This window comes from Haliotis rufescens, unplaced genomic scaffold (genome assembly GCF_023055435.1).
Source record: "Haliotis rufescens isolate VD_foot unplaced genomic scaffold, xgHalRufe1.0.p SCAF_12, whole genome shotgun sequence".
Classification (NCBI taxonomy): domain Eukaryota; kingdom Metazoa; phylum Mollusca; class Gastropoda; order Lepetellida; family Haliotidae; genus Haliotis; species Haliotis rufescens.
The window spans coordinates 4,077,506-4,095,896 of NW_025963802.1; the positions used below are offsets into that span (position 1 = coordinate 4,077,506).

At 41.7% G+C, this 18,391-nt stretch overlaps 1 protein-coding gene across 2 annotated transcripts in view; it reads left to right on the top strand.

Annotated features, from left to right (window-relative positions):
- LOC124138071 (inositol polyphosphate-5-phosphatase A-like) overlaps positions 1-18,391 on the top strand; it is a 156,286-nt gene that overhangs the window by 103,655 nt on the left and 34,240 nt on the right. The window lies entirely within an intron of this gene.

Sequence of the window (18,391 nt, forward strand, 5' to 3'; positions counted from 1 at the left end):
TAATATCATGAGCATCGATCCACGCAATTGGGATCGATGACATGTATCAACCAAGTCAGCGAGCCTGAACACCCGATCCCGTTAGTCGCCTTTTACGACAAGCATAGTCACCTTTTACGGCAAGCATAGTTTGCTGAAGACCAATTCTACCCCGGAATCTTGTGATCACATGTTGTGGTATAACTTTTACATATTCTGTCAGTTTCATTCAGTTTGAATTTGTATCCATATTGGGGCATTGAGAACTCAAAATTATATCCCTTGTAACCAGTCAGTGAGGTCTACAATCATCGGATATTTACTTGTCTTCAGCAATTTTTTAGTAGTCTCAGGCGAGTGTGAATTTCGAAGGCTGGAGAATAATACTGTAGAAAGATGTCAGTCCTCAAATAACCTTGACGCTTCTCAAATGACAAATTATCCAATTCACAAGCATACAAAATGTGGTATTATAGCTATTAACAACTCTGTTTCCAGTCTCACACACGTATGTGTGATATAATATCATTATACCCTGGCTGTTACACCACACAGACTGTCCATTGACCAGTAACTGCATAGCGGCAGCCAACTGTCTCCAATGTAATACGATATTGATTCGGCCACTTGCTGACTTGTGCCAATATCTGACAGGAGGCGTTACATTGATTGTCAGAAACACTTGAAATATTGATATCTGAAAGGAAATTAGATGATAAAGTGTATCCTGCCGAGACTTAGCACAGATGGAAATATTACAATTTGGCTGGGCTTTTCATAGAACACACAATTACCATTCTATGTGTTTGGTAATACTTTTTTAGATTTAGAGTCTGTTTACTATCTTGTCAAATTAACATGACTTATCATGAAATATAGACACACATCAATATCACAAAGAGAGACACATTCAGGTACCAGGCACCAATCATAGGATTTGTAGACAAGGATTTTGGCAGCATATGTAATCGAATTTCTTTTTAAAAGTCGCAATCCTAGGAATACGGCAGATTCAAATTGTCGTGGCTAAAAGATGGATTCCTCTGTAACCACACAACTTCTGTTAGATGGTCTTTCAAGTGTAGTTACGAGATAGGAACAGCGGACGTATGGCTTTCCGTTCAATTTATATAACAAGAACGGATTCATCATCTTTGGAAGAACACAGTGAACAGTACTTCATATTTTTTGTTTATTTTGAGAGAATGTAATTTGAAAACAGCCTTGGAAATTTGAAACCAGCTATAACAGACATCCATCTTGCTTATCTGCTTTTTCAAATTGAAACTTTGATGCCCTTCCCCAAGAGGGTTCTCTCTGAAATTGATAGTGGTTTGCCCTGAAAAACATATTGCTGGAAATTTTATAGGGATTTGATTAAAACAGGATACAAGGAATCGTGACTCATGATTTTATTTCATCGTAAGTATATTTGATGTTTTTGAATGTCCAATTCAGTTATTGCTTATTTCAAATTTAGTGCCAGTTCGTTGTTGCCTTTATGTTTGTTTTTCAATCGTGTTGGATAAATTGGAAGCCACTCGGGCTTTTATTGCTTTCACAACGTTTTTTTTTCCTAACTTGGGAGTTCATGGTTGAGAAACAGCTTCCGTCGTCTGGTGGATAGAGCGTCAGCCTGGAGAGCGGAAGGTCGGAGTTTCAATCCCCGAACGCATCATACCAAAAGACTTAAAAAGATTATACACCCTGCCTGGTGCTCGGCATTAAGGGGCTAAAAAACAGGGACTTGTCGACTTGGAGTCAGTATATTGACTGTGTCTGAGTGGGGTATTCATGGTAAACTGCAGCATGGTATCTCAGTGGGGCTGTTAAGCAGTCAGTTACTTTACAACTTGTCTCAGAAGGATAGGTCTAGTAAAATTACGTTCTGTCTTGTTAGCTAGGCCATTAATAGTCCATAATCCTAAAATGAACTGAAAAGGATGCTGGACAAGTTTGGACTAGTAGTCTAAATATTTTGGTTGGTTGGTTGGTTGATTTGTTGTTTAACGCCGCACTCAGCAATATTCTAGCTATATGACGGCGGTCTGTAAATAATTTAGTCTGGACCAGACAATCTAGTGATTAATATCATGAGCATCGATCCGCGCAATTGAGATCGATGACATGCATCAACCAAGTCAGCGAGCCTGACCACCCGATCCCGTAAGTCGCCTTTTACGACAAGCATAGTCACCTTTTACGGCAAGCATGGGTTGCTGAAGACCTATTCTACCCCGGAATCTTCACGGGTAAAATATTTTGGAATAGACTGTAATGTAATGAAAAATATGAACACACATAGCTGTTTTCTTCATCAATGGGTATTTGGGGGACAGTTAAATATGGTATAATTTGTGAGGCGGACAGAGATGAAATTCTAATAATTTATTATGACCTTTCCAACAAGATCCAAGCTGAAAGTTTCCCTCCATTGACCTTTTTGTATTAATAGTGTTAAAAGTCAATCACTTACATTGTCTGGCCAGAAAGGGTGCCATGACAGGCTTGTTTCCAAAGACTAGGAAGTCTAGAAAGGAGTAAGCTGTAAGATCTGACCATCTTAGGGCCAACCACGTAACATGGCTGGTGCAGTATCGATAGGTCTTAACACTTGTCGGCATTGGGTGACTGTGGATTGCAGAGTCAACACAGTTTACTGCACTTCTGATCAATAGGCTTTCTATAGAGAACTGGTGTTGTGAGAGTAATGAGATTATGGATTGGTTGTGTATTATGAGACCACCATGAGTCACTGACCAGTGGGCGATTGGGGCTCGGGAGCACCGGCCGGACAGGCCATGAGGTGATATGATCGGGGACTTTGGGGAATTGGTAGGTTAATGGGGTCATCCCTGACATCTAGTTTAACAGGTGATCCAGTGTTTTTATGGGAGAAAAGCTCTGAGAGAATGCTGCAGTGTTGTGTACAATGTTTTCAGTAGCAAAATTGAGATGTAAGCTGTAGTGAAGGATCTTTTGTGGCAGTCAGCCATATTTGCCAGCAATGTTACTGCGATCTGTACATGGGCGAGTCATGGGCAAGCGACCATTGGTTGATAGCATGAGCAATGGTCCACATGATATATCAAACATGAGCTCACTCATTCACAGACCCACCCATTCTCTCACTCACAAACCCACCCATCCACTCATTCTCTCACTCACAAACCCACCCATCCACTCATTCTCTCACACACAAACCCACCCATCCACTCATTCACCCACTCACAAACCCACCCATCCACTCATTCTCTCACTCACAAACCCACCCATCCACTCATTCTCTCACTCACAAACCCACCCATCCACTCATTCACTCACTCACAAACCCACCCATCCACTCAATCACCCACTCACAAACCCACCCATCCACTCATTCTCTCACTCACAAACCCACCCATCCACTCATTCTCTCACTCACAAACCCACCCATCCACTCATTCACCCACTCACAAACCCACCCATCCACTCATTCTCTCACTCACAAACCCACCCATCCACTCATTCACCCACTCACAAACCCACCCATCCACTCATTCTCTCACTCACAAACCAACCCATCCACTCATTCACCCACTCACAAACCCACCCATCCACTCATTCTCTCACTCACAAACCCACCCATCCACTCATTCACCCACTCACAAACCCACCCATCCACTCATTCTCTCACTCACAAACCAACCCATCCACTCATTCACCCACTCACAAACCCACCCATCCACTCATTCACTCACTCACAAACCCACCCATCCACTCATTCTCTCACTCACAAACCCACCCATCCACTCATTCACCCACTCACAAACCCACCCATCCACTCAATCACTCACTCACAAACCAACCCACCAACTCAATCACTCATGAACCCACTCACTCACTCACAAACAAACCCACCCATCCACTCATTCACTCACTTTCAAACCCACCCACTCACCCACTTTCAACTCACTCACAAACCAACCCACCAACTCAATCACTCACTTACCCACTCACTCACTCACAGATCCACCCATCCACTCACTCACAGACTCACTTACCCACTCACTTGCTCGTTCATGTTCTCCACATGGTTCGGAAGGGACTATCCGGGGAAGACCGTAAGAAGGCGACTATGCTTGTCGTAAGAGGCAACTAAAGTGATCAGAAGGTCAGGCTCGCTGACTTGGTTGAAGTATGTCATCGATCCCAATTGCGTGGGTCGATGCTCATGATATCAATCGCTGGATTGTCTGGTCCAGACTCGATTATTTACAGACCGCTGTCATATAGCTGGAATATTGCTGAGTGCAGCGTTAAACAACAAACAAACCAACCAACCAGAAGGTCCTCAAGATTTCTATGTTCCAATCCTGTTTAGAAACTTCTCATCCAATTTGTTGCTGCACACACTTCACTAAAATTTACAGTGCTAATCAATCTAGACTTAGCAGATAAGTAACTTTTGTTTGATTGATCTGATTGAAACTTGTGACGACTATTTTTTAGTCCCGAACCATGTCCCTCCTCGTTTTCTTGTGACGACAATATTTAGTCCCAAACCATGTCCTACAGATTTCTTGCAATCTCTGAGTTTTGTCCCAAATCATGTCCCTCAGTTTTCTTGTGATGACAATATTTAGTCCCAAACCATGTCCTACAGATTTCTTGCAATCTCTGAGTTTTGTCCCAAATCATGTCCCTCAGTTTTCTTGTGACGACAATATTTGGTCCCAAACCATGTCCTACATATTCCTTGCAATGTCTGTGTTTTGTCCCAAATCATGTCCCTCAGTTTTCTTGTGATGACAATATATAGTCCCAAACCATGTCCTACAGATTCCTTGCAATGTCTGAGTTTTGTCCTAAACCATGTCCTTCAGATCCCTGCTCCTACACTTCAGATAGAGGATTGTATTCTTTCTGAGACGTGGGAGCACAGCACACACTTGACTGCAGCCTGAAGTTCAATGATTTTATATTCAGATGCAGCATCATAGACTAAGATGAAGCTTTGAGATCGGGTTGTACTCAACCATGCCAACTTGTGATAGATTGATCACTGTATTATACTTGGCCGTAGTTAGCTAAGGCTATACTCTGGCTGTATTTGATGGATGAATGTATGACATTGCAATCCTGTAGTGCGGAAGAGATGACGCAGAGAATCCGTGTTAGAATAGGTCCCCAGCAACCTGTGATGGCTGGAATGGATTGGCTGGTCTGGTTGGGGACTTGGGGACTTGGTTGATTGAGTGTCATCATAACCAGATGGCATGGGGTGTTATCAACAAACAAACAAGGAAGACGGAGATAGTTAAACTTGTTGACACCTTGTCTGTTCAATGTATGGCATCCTCGATTGTCCAGTAGACATTTTATTATCCCCCGCCACGAAGTGGGGCGGGGGATATTGGAACGGAGTTTGTCCATCCGTCCATCCGTCCATCCATTCTTCCGTCCACTCGCTTCTCAATGGGGACAAGTTTTCTCAAAAAACTTTTCAAGTTAGAAGAATGAAATTGTGCACACTGATGTTACAGGTCACAACCTCAAATGAGTTCGAAAACTTGTGTCGCACATTCATATTTTACAGAATGGACCTTGCTCCATGCTTTTCAACTTGGTGCATACTCACACCTTGTCGGTACCATATGACAATACCTTGTCCGTCACACTTGTGGATATGTAGTCTGTCCCAAAAGTCAATGCTTTCTAAGTACCATGTGTCGACACCTTGCCCATCCATGTGGCGACACCTTGCCCATCCATGTGGTGACACCTTGCCCATCCATGTGTCGACACCTTGTCCATCCCATATGCCGACACCTTGTCCATCCATGTGTCGACACCTTGTCCATCCCTTGTGTCAACACCTTAGCCATCCCTTGTGTCGACACCTTGTCCATCCCTTGTGTCGACACCTTGGCCATCCCATGTGTCGCCACCTTGTCCATCCCTTGTGTCGATACCTTGCCCATCCATGTGTCGACACCTTGGCCATCCCTTGTGTCGACACCTTGTCCATCCCTTGTGTCAACACCTTGGCCATCCCTTGTGTCAACACCTTGTCCATCCCTTGTGTCGACACCTTGTCCATCCCTTGTGTCGACACCTTGTCCATCCCTTGTGTCAACACCTTGGCCATCCCTTGTGTCGACACCTTGTCCATCCCATGTGACGACACCTTGTCCACCCCTTGTGTCGCCACCTTGTCCATCCCTTGTGTCGACACCTTGTCCATCCCATGTGTAGACACCTTGTCCATCCCTTGTGTCGACACCTTGGCCATCCCATGTGTCGACACCTTGTCCATCCCATATGTCGACACCTTGTCCATCCATGTGTCGACACCTTGTCCATCCCTTGTGTCAACACCTTGGCCATCCCTTGTGTCGACACCTTGGCCATCCCATGTGTCGACACCTTGTCCATCCCTTGTGACGACACCTTGTCCATTCCACGAATCAAAACATTGTCTGTACCATATGTCGACACCTTGTCCGTCCCATGTAATGACACCTTGCCCATCCATGTGTCGACACCTTGTCCATCCCATATGTGGACACCTTGTCCATCCCATATGTCGACACCTTGTCCATCCCACGTATCAAAACATTGTCTGTACCATATGTCAACTTTCTCAGCACTATGTGTGTACATCTTCTGTGGTGTCAGGTCCAATGTGGTCGGTAGGGAGGGCACAAGTCGATAGGATGTGATCACCGCCAGTAGTCCACGCGGTGCACAATGTAATTGTCGTCTTAATGGATGCATCAAGCCGTCATCCACTCAATCATGTGAAGGCTCAACATATGACTAGATTGATCCCTTAGGAATCCGAGGGAACAGAATTCAAATCAGAAAAAATGAAAATTACTTTTTGTGTTTATGTCTCACAAGCAAAGTTAATCGATAATAACCATTGACTATAACATCAGCAGAACAAGATAATTTGTAAGTAACCCATTTGCTTGGGGTATTAAGGGAGAGAAATTACTGAAACAGTCGATTCAAATTACACCTCATTCCAAGGGAGATAACTGTCAAGGGACCTCCAGCACTCTTTGGCCACAGTGTGAGGTGGTATCAAGTGTGTCAGAATCATGAAAGGGTCAAATGAAATGATTGCTTGAGATGCTTACAGAGGAAATGGAATGAAATGGGAACAACATCTGGATATTGATCCAACTGGGCATTATCTGCTCTCAGTGTATGTCTTGCAAGGTCAAGGTCACAGGAAATAGAAATGGATTGTCTGTATAAGGTCAATTGAAAAACTGTCATTGATGAAAAACAGTTGTGTTATGTTTAGAATGAAAACAGCTTGTCCAAAATGGTTTCTAACTCTCCCTCGGGGTAGATTGATCATTGTTCCCAACCCTGCAAAATTGGCTGCTGTTGCTTGTTATTTCTGGTACGCTCGTCACAAAACTTGTAAGGATATTTCCTTATTGAACGCATTTATCAATTTTATCATGTTTGCCTAAATTAAAACAATAAAAGGTGAAACTGAAACTCAATGTGTTGAATTAGACAATCATTTCAAAATAGGGTAACCATATTTTTTTTGCTGTATCAGTGTAAACATACTCTGAGTGTAAAACATGCAGCACTGGGTGGGTGTTGGTTGGTTGGTGTGTGTGTTGGTGTTGGTGTGTGTGTGTTGGTGTTGGTGTGTGTAGGTGTGGGTGTTAGTGTGGATGTGGGTGAGTGGGTGTGGGTGTGTGGGTGTGGGTGAGTGGGTGTGGGTTGGGGGCTGCATGTACTTATGCCAGTTTTATAATGCTCGCCCACTGAGATACCATGCCACAGTTTAACATGAACACCACCACTCTGACACAGTATACTGACTCTGAGCCGACCAGTCCTATGTTTTAGCCACTTAATACCGGGACCCAGGCAGTGAACAACAAGTACCATCTTTTGACATCATTTGGTATGACACTCTCCAGGCATACGCTCTACCACTAGACCGGTGCGGTCAGATAGCCTAGTGGTTAAAGCGTTCGCTCGTCACTTTTAAAACCTGGGTTTGATTTCCGACATGGGTACAATGTGTGAAGCCCATTTCTGGTGTCCCCTGCCATCAATCACTGAATTGTCTGGTCCAGAGTCAAATATTTACAGACCGCAGTCATATCCCTGGAATATTGCTGAGTGCGGGATTAAACAACTTGAAACAAACAAACAAACAAACAAGAAACACACACGTACGTTCGCACACACTCATGCACACAGACCCACACATGATTGGTAGACACAGTTGTAAGAAAAGGCACATGTGGCTTAGGTTTAAGCGCTTACATTGGTATTTAACTGAATATGAGTGAGCGTTGAGAGAGATCAGTCAAGTCAATGTATCACCACCATCACATCAAGCTTGCCCCAGTAATGAAGTAGGTGGGACACTGAATACCTGTACATTCAGGCCCGTTATTGCCTCAACCAATCAACTTACCACCTCACAGTCACATTTAACTCAGACCTGATGATAATGGCAGTCTGGAAATGACAGCCAGCGTTTGTGAAACTGTCTTGTGTTTCCGCTGCTCATAAAGACACCTCCAGTAGCATCCCCTTGCGGCCATGTAAGCAGGGTTTTATTGGTTGTTGATCGAGAAGCTTCCCTCTGTTACTGGCCCGAGTCTAATGGCTGGGAAAATGTTGACGACTGAAGCCATTTAGTGATTGACTCTGTGATGTCTAACTTCACAGTACCATACAATATCCCATGTTCTACAGCACCAGAAATTGGCACTAGTCCTATAGTCCTTGCCAAACTGCCAAATAGTTAGTTATCATGAGACATAAGTAGAAACTGCCATTTTTAAGGGTTGGCTATATGTTATCATCATAAGATCTAGTGGACTAAAACTGTTAGTTTCTATTGCTGAGTTCTACATTCTGGGGTGGTGGAGTTGCCTCGCCGTTAAGGCATTCGCTTGTCACGATTGTCATTGATTCACCAATGGCATAGATCATTGTTCACAATATCCATCACTGGATAAATATCTTGTCCAGGCTTGATTTACAGGCCACTGTCATAAAGCTGAAATAGTTGTGGCACTAAGCAAAAGAAAATAAAAATCACTGGTTTTAGAAAATCAGTAGCCGTTTCTAAGAAAATAAGAATGATGTAGAAATGTGGATAGAAGTAAGGTGCCCTGTGTCGGGAAATGCTGGCATCTGCAGAAGGTGGGGGAAGCTGATCCACATCATCCCACTGGGTTGTCATCATGTTCGTTGTAATGTAGAGTCAGCCACGCCCTCTTCTCATCCAGCTTTAGGGACTTATTTACTGGTCAAGGTCATAAAATCTGTCCGATTGTGAGAATATTGTGTCGAATTGATGAGAGAGAAGTCCACGCGAAAACACTTCACGATAACACAAAAAGGAAGCTTAATGTGGTTGTGTGATGAATCTGATATTTTCTGGGGCGGTGGGGTAGCCTAGTGGTTAAAGTGTTCGTCGTCATGCCAAAGACACAGGTTCAATTCACCACATGGGCTGTGATATTGGTGGAATATTGCTAAAAGCGGTGTAAAACAATACTCACTCACTCTGATATTTTCTTAAGGCCATTATGGTTGCCAAGACTTGTTGACATATATAGTTTTTGGCCTGAATGATATTTTGCAGATGATTCTCATGGCAATAGTGTTTAGAAACTAATGACAAGTATATATGTCCTATGTGATTGATCTTTGATATTTGGCCCGAAGGGAAAATTCTAAGAATATTTTGCCATGTTGTATCCTAAATGATTGAGAATTAATGAGATTCTTTCACATACATAGTAATTCATTTCTCACACCTGAAAGATTTTTGGTTCAAAGGGACATTATTATCCAATTATTAACCACTCTCACAAACACACAAATGCAAGACAAAGTAGAGCTGTCATGAGGATATCAATGATGGAGGTTGGCGCTGACACTGCAAGTCCTCTGATCAGATAGCACATCCATCATCGGCCACTGATATTAGCCAGGAACAAGAAAATATGGACCAGCAGAGAGTTGATGGTGTACTTGGTGTAATTAATGCTCAGGGTGTTTCACCAAGTCCAACCAATGTGGTGCTTATTGGAATAATTCCCTCCTTGATTGGTTGCTTAGTTGAACACTACAGGATCTCTGGGTGGGTGGGTGAGTGGGTGAGTGAGTGAGTGAGTGAGTTGGTGGTAGGGTGGGTCTTGGGTGGGTGGGTGGGTGAGTGAGTGAGTGAGTGAGTGGGTGAGTGAGTGGGTGGTAGGGTGGGTCTTGGGTGAGTGAGTGAGTCGGTGAGTGAGTGAGTGGGTGGGTGGTAGGGTGGGTCTTGGGTGAGCGAGTGGGTGGGTGAGTGAGTGAGTGGGTGGGTTGGTGGGTCTTAGGATGGGTCTTGGGTGGGTGAGTGAGTGAGTGGTCTTGACACTTCTATGGACAGTATTTCATTTGTCATACTCATTGTCATTATTGCTGGGTCACCTAGGTGTGTTAAGGGTGTTTAATATGAACATATACCAACTAGCCTCACTAGATCTAAGTATGTTGATGCTGATGATGTGATTAACAGTTGGAGAACATGTTGTTTATGCTTATGTCAAACTTAAGGGATGCTTTTATGAAACTGGGAAAATGGACAATGACTAATTAAAGACAACGAAAAATGCAAGATTGAGGGTGATGGAAAAAGCTACCCAAAACACACCGGAAGCAACCAGTGGTTTAGCCCTTACATGTGCAATTCTAGACTTGCACAAGTCTCTTAGACAATAATTATTAGTTTAAATCTGATTGTGTAAATAATAAGAACAAGTTCTCCCTATAAGAGACTGGTGTTCAGTGAGTGTCTAGACTTGCCTGTTAGGAGGATTGATTTACTACACATCCATGGACTTCTGTCTCTGTACAGCCTTGGAGCAAGGCTAGTGCAGTACATGATAGGGAACTTGTGAACAGGTTAAACACAGACAGTTTACATGTGGGAGGAATGTAGTAAATATGTTGGTACTGCTTTGTTGAATTCTTTATTCAGTACAGTACAGTCCTCAGGCCCTTTGTACAAAATGTATGGCATATTTATGGCGACAGTCACAATGATAAAATATGTGTTCTCTCTTCTTAAGTGTGATACAGATACTTAGCGATATTAATAATGAGTTTTGTGTTGGTTGTAGATAAAAGAATATTAAACTTATGGACATTTGGGTGTAGATACTATTTTGAAGGACTATAGAGATGGCGTAGGTGAGTATATGCAGGGCATACTAGCAGGAATGAAACTCGTCTTCTATTAAGCCAACTTGACATACTTTGCAAAATCTTTATTCACGAGGGATATTAAGTTTTCTACCAGTTTCTATTTCCAGCCAGTGTGCACTGCATCTAAACCTTGACATACATGGCCGGAATTTACTCACGGTTACACAATACAAATATTCTTTACACTTCAACGTTGAAACCAACAACTCTGGTTCTGACACTGACACGCTATTAAGATCAGACAAACATGTATTGAAACCGTCACAAATACAAGAAATAACTTTCAGTAGAATGTTTGGAAATACCCCAGCATGTATAAACAATATGTTCTTACTCTGTGTACTAAAGAGAAAAGTACAAATATTTAGAAATTTAATCGCAAAAAAAATCCATGAAAGCCAATGAAATATTCTATATGTTTTATCACCCTCAGTTTTCAAGACCTAATAGGTAGATACTTGTTATTCAAGGAAATTGATGACGTAGATCTTTGCACACTGTGTTAAATATCAATCACTGGATTGTCTGGTTCAGATTCAATATATGTATATTATATGTAGACTTATATTATTAAAACTGGAATATTACTGAGTGCGGCGTTACACATAAAACACAAAAACAGGAGGCATTATAGATTCTTCATGACTTTCACATTTTGTTAGCCTGAGGGTTATTAATGCTCCCCGTGTTGTCTTGGTCTGTGGACTCTCCTCTGGTGTTCCGTGCTCTGCCTTGATGGATGTGTACAACTACAAACATTCATCCATTCTAAACATTATCCTTACACCATTATTTTCAAGATCCAATTTACATTTAAAAAAAAAATAAAAATCACTTTTTTTATAATTTGTTTATTTTTCTAGAGCACTTTTATAGTTTGCATGAAAATATATTCTCAGACATAAAGCATGACAGCTTGACCAAAACTTATTAAAAAAATCTCTATTACAATTATTAAATGCATGACGGAAGTATATTTTGTTAACTTATAAAAAATTCAGTGAGCTCCTTCTGTATATATTGGAATGTTGGTGGATAGTTACCGGTATTATATCTAAAGTTGAAAATGATTCGTTTTGACAAAATAATGATAAGGTTTAATTATTGGGGTTTTTTTAATAAAAAAACAAAAAAAACATTTTCTTTGGATATTGTTACCGGGTTTTTCGTTTTGTGCGATATCCAATTTGCCATTAATATGGGATAAGCTTGGTTAATCTGTTTCTTGTGAACTTCAAGGCTTTGCTGGGGCAATGACACGCTCATCCACAACTTTCGCCATCATGCGTAAGGTCACAGATGTGCCAAGGACCTGACATCAATACAGCCATCTTGGCCATGGTACATTCAAGGCCAATCTCATTAAAAGTATTGCCATGAAATGGCTCTTGCAACTATTAATAATTTTTTAATCAATAAGCTATTGACATTGTTATTGATTTGCTTAAGATTTATTGCAGTCTCTTCTTGGGAGGAATCATCGCTCATGTGAAGAATTATTTTGCGATATTTTATCAATTTTGGAAGTATTGCATGGCTAGGCTGAGATCCTATAGTCAGTATCCAGAACCAAGACATCTGATAAGATTGAGGTTCATGCAAGAGACCTTCAACTGATTAAGATGAGATTGGCTTGAGTTCGATTGGTTTGGAGCCTATATATGGAGGTATATGTTACCCATGATAGTGGAATGGAGGTGCCACACCAAGCATCTTAAACTGGGATTCAAACCCATGACAGTGGTATGGTGGGAACATACCAAGTATCTTAAACTGGGATTTGAACCCATGACAGTGGTATGGTGGGAACATACCAAGCATCTTAAACTGGGATTCAAACCCATGACAGTGTTTTGGAGGTGCCACACCAAGTATCTTAAACTGGGAATCAAACCCATGACAGTGGTATGGAGGTGCCACACCAAGCATCTTAAACTGGGATTCAAACCCATGACAGTGGTATGGTGGTGCCACACCAAGCATCTTAAACTGGGATTCAAACCCATGACAGTGGTATGGTGGGAACATACCAAGTATCTTAAACTGGGATTTGAACCCATGACAGTGGTATGGTGGGAACATACCAAGCATCTTAAACTGGGATTCAAACCCATGACAGTGTTTTGGAGGTGCCACACCAAGTATCTTAAACTGGGAATCAAACCCATGACAGTGGTATGGAGGTGCCACACCAAGTATCTTAAACTGGGATTCAAACCCATGACAGTGGTATGGAGGTGCCACACCAAGTATCTTAAACTGGGAATCAAACCCATGACAGTGGTATTGAGGTGCCACACCAAGTATTTTATACTGGGATTCAAACCCATGACAGTGGTATGGTGGAAACACACCAAGCATCTTAAACTGGGACTCAAACCCATGACAGTGGTATGGAGGTGGCACACGAAACATCTGTGCAGCTAATTATTTAGATCTTAAGATGAAAGCGTATGCATACTGATGGGATGATAGATGTATTTACTGTCAGCTATGCCTACAAAACAAGCTACCGTATTCGACATAATAAGCATGAAGGGCGCTCTCAAAATTAGAAATAGGGGGCTCTTATTAGAAAAATATTTTGGTTAAAAAAAAAACAGAGTTAAAGATGGTAAATTTCGTTGTTTATGCTGACAACCTGAAATGTTTATATACAACAGATATATTTTTCCAGAATTTAGTTGACCATAATTGAGGGTGCATATAACTCACGAGTGCGTATTATACATGAATAAATAAGTCTTGTGTACATTGATCAATCAGAAGGGGTGCTAATTGGGATTGTTCACTTGCCAATATATGAGCAAATATCGCCATGGGCACTTATTAGAGCGAGGCGCTCATTACGTCAAATACGGTATTTCATTTCAGCCTTCTGTAATAAGTGTTTTCCGTGCTACTCTAGGAGGTCATTTCAGTAGAAGTGTTCCGCAGTCATGATGTGGGAGATGAGTAGAATGATGAACAGTGTTACACGTTTCTTCTTCTTGTCTCATTTCACACCGACTGTGAAGCTGCATCCAAACCAGGAAAAGAATAACTGTTATTGCATCCATAAGTAAGAAGATTCATTGCTTGTGGGTGTGAAGTATTTTCAAAACTTATAGAAGGTGCAAGTTCGCTTAAATCTGCACGAATATGCCACATGAATGGTTATTCCATAAATCCCTTGGCTAAATTCTTGAAGACCAGCCACTGTAACCAATCTACTTCTGAGAATTGGGTTGTGTTTCTGTTTAAATCCCTGTCAGCCAGGCCAGCTCACAACTTACACACCGGTTCCACTTAAATCTTAGCTGACCTTTTGTCAGAAAATCCATATTGTCTGACAATCCGACTGCCTTTCTCCATTTGTATTCATGCCATGTATGACCATAACTCCATGCATAGAAAGGAGGTAAAAATGAAAAAAAACAGATTTGTGGAGACAGTTGGATGAATTTCACCTAGCAACTTCAGCTTCATTGGTGTAGGGTTGTGGTTTTGATGATACCAATCAACATATGGTTATCTTCACTGCAAGAAACGGTTCCAGCTCAGCGCTGCTTGTAATAGAATTACGCAACGCACTGAAATTAATATGATTTGACCCGTACACTTCCTGTCTGTGTCAGCTGTAAATACCCATGAATGAGATGGCTTCATCCTCATGGTGTTAGTTTGTAGTTTAATGTCGCCCTCAGAAATATTCCACTGCTATGTGACAGTGGTCTGTCAATAATCGAGTCTGGAGCAGACAATCCAGTGATTGACATCATGAGAATCGATATATGCAATTGGGATACAATGACATGCATCAACCAAGTCAGTGAGCCTGACCACCCGATCCTGTTAGTTGCCTCTTTGGTAGTTGCTGAAGACCCCTTAGATCTAACCTGGATCTTCACAGGGAACAAGCATGGTTTCCAGCTATGTGAAAGTAGTGTCATTATTAAACTTCTGAGTCTGTCTGAAGCTTATGGAATCAATGAGGATTGAGTGGCCACAATGTTTGACATGCCTAACGATCTTGCTATTGTCTGTTTGGCCAAGTTGTTTAACTTAAGCTTCAGGTTCTGATTATCTAATATCGTTCAATAATGGTCAAATAGCCAATTCCCTTCCACTCATTTACCCACCTGAACTAGAAATAAATATGATCTATGCATGAAAGGCAAGATCAGAGTGACAAAACACTCTCCACGAGACTATTCATGTTATTTCCATCGCTATTTTCCCTTTTATGCGCAATGGAATATGTTTTTATGGCTAATCAAGACTGGTTATTCTCAGGCATTGATGTTTTATATTCAACTTTCCAATAGTTAACTTTCCCTTTATGTAGTGCAATATTCCTGCAGCTCCAGCCTTTGGTGTCTACATTTCAAGTACATTCAAGCGTGTTCAAAAGAGCATCATACGATTCTTGCTCAAAACTTGTTTGTTCAGCGAGAACATTCAGGGCCTCAGTAAAACTTTCAAAAGGTTTAAGGTAGACATGTGGAGGAAATGTCCTAATTGACCCCTAAGTGACATAAATGAAGTATGATGCAATTCCCTATTTTGACCTGTACCACATGTTCCCATGGTTTATCTGGTGACTTGCCTTTGCATGTGTTTGTGATGGGTGCCACCGATGGGGTAGGGTATGCTCACCTTTTTGGGAACACCTGGTACCATCATTATTTGAGATTAATAAACACATGTTCATGATATAGTGGGAATCATACAATAGATTTCTAATGATTATGGAACGGGTTTTTTGCTTTTATTTATTAAATGTCAATCATGTATTGTCCATATTATGACAGGGGAAACCAAACATGGGCTTCACATGTTGTACCCATGTTGGAATTCAAACCTGGGTATTTGTCGTGACGAGCGAACGCTTTAACCACCGTTGAATGCCTCTGAGCCATTGTAAGTGTCACCAGCACTCACTCACTCACTCACTCACTCACTCACTCACTCAAAACCCACTAACTCACTCACTCACTCATACTCCTGCCTCTGAGCCATTCTAAGTGTCACCAGCACTCACTCACTCAAAACCAACTCACTCATCAACTCACTCATTCACTCACTTTTTCAAAACTCACTCATCAACTCACTCGTTCACCTCATCAAAACTCACCCACTCATCAACTCACTCACTCACCCTATCAAAACTCACTCACTCATCCACTCACTGACCCTATCAAAACTCACTCACTCACTTACTCACTCACTCACTTATTCACTCATCAACTCATCAACTCACTCACTCACCCTATCAAAACTCACTCACTCATCCACTCACTGACCCTATCAAAACTCACTCACTCACTTACTCACTCACTCACTTATTCACTCATCAACTCATCAACTCACTCACTCACCCTATCAAGACGGGCACTCACTCACTGCTTTTTGTATGCTAGATGACATCAGGGCTACTCAGAGGAGACAATTGTAGACAACAGGCACATTTCGTTATCTCTTGCCTTCAATCCTGGTTTCATTGGCAGGACTAATGCTATTATGAAGCTACAACTAGTGGTTTATGTGTCCCGGAGATGCTCTGTTACGTCTCTGAGGATCACCAGCCAAGGTTTCTGTTAATGTAATTACACTTCCATGTCCATGCACTCACGTTTCTTAACCTGATATGATGTCAGCATAAATGTTTTACTCTGAAATTCAGCTCTTGATTATTTAGGGCTGTCTTTGTGGTTTCAAGTTACTGAATGCATTCACGGGGCAGCCTTGTGTGTTATGCGGCTGATTTAAGAATCTGTTTGTAATGCAGCTCCTTGAATGAGCAGAGAAATGAATCACTGGCTCATATACAGTAAACTACGGTTATAACGAACACGCTTATAACGAACTGACGGATATAACAAACTTACTTTTTGGTCCCGACTATTTGCTGTTTTTATGCTGTATATATGTTTATAACGAACTACGGTTATAACGAACTAAAATTAGTAGTCCATTTGAGTTCGTTATAACCGTAGTTTACTGTATATGAGGGAATACATTGTGAATTTGCAAAAAAGGTGCACTTCTATCTTGAAAACAACTGTCAACTCTCATTAAATGGCACGTCAAGGGACTGAGCCAAAGTCTTTACTTGTCCTGTTTGCAAACTGTGCTGTTAGGATCGTTGTTGGCACAGATACTGTGAAGTATATTCTGTAGTCACAAATGTACCTGCATACCTTGAGTACCTTTGAGTGTGCAGAAGATACCTGGGGTACCTTGGTTGATGCATGTCATCGATCCCAATTGCGTGGATCGATGCTCATGATATCAATCACTGGATTGTCTGGTCCAGACTCGATTATTTACAGACCACCGTCATATAGCTGGAATATTGCTGAGTACGGCGTTAAACAGCAAACCAACCAACCAACCAACCTGGGGTACATTTTTGTTTTACCTGTGCTGACATTTGCTAGGAGTGAGTGAGTAAGGTTTTACGCCTCTTTTAGCAATATTCCAGCAATATCACGGCAGGTAACACCAGGCTTCACATATTGCACCCTTCGCTCTTCACGCCGAAGACCCGGGTTCGATTCCCGACATGGGTACAATGTGTGAAGCCCATTTCTGGTGTCCCCCGCCGTGATATTGCTGGAATATTGCTAAAAGCGGCGTAAAACCTTACTCACTCACTCACATATTGCACCCATGTGGGGAGTTGAACCCAGGCCTTAGACGTGACGAGCGAATGCTTTAACCACTGGGCCATCACACAGCCCCCAATTGCTAGGAGCTGACACACACCACTGGAGTGTCTGCATAACAATTTTGGATTTGTTTCTTGTTAAATGATATTGTACCTATATGATCTGATTCAGATTCATGCTCTATACTTTCACGATTCTTTTTGTCTGATTAGGATTATCAATAAAGAATTATTGTATATCAGGGAGTTCAATGTTTGATTGAAGAAAATCAACCATTGATACTGTGGACTATGAGTGTTACCTGAATAGAAATAGCAGTCATGTGTAACATGCATTTTGTAGCAGTTTTCATATTTAAAAGTGCTGTCCATTTTTGTGACCCCTGACTCATAATGTTAATTATTTTGTGTCCATTCTGAATTTGTATCCAAGTGGAACAAACTATTTTGTGTCCATTATAACCTGCAATTGACATGGCAGTGTGTGTCGGCGATTGGGGATTCAATGTACAGCCTCAGTATGTTTGTTAA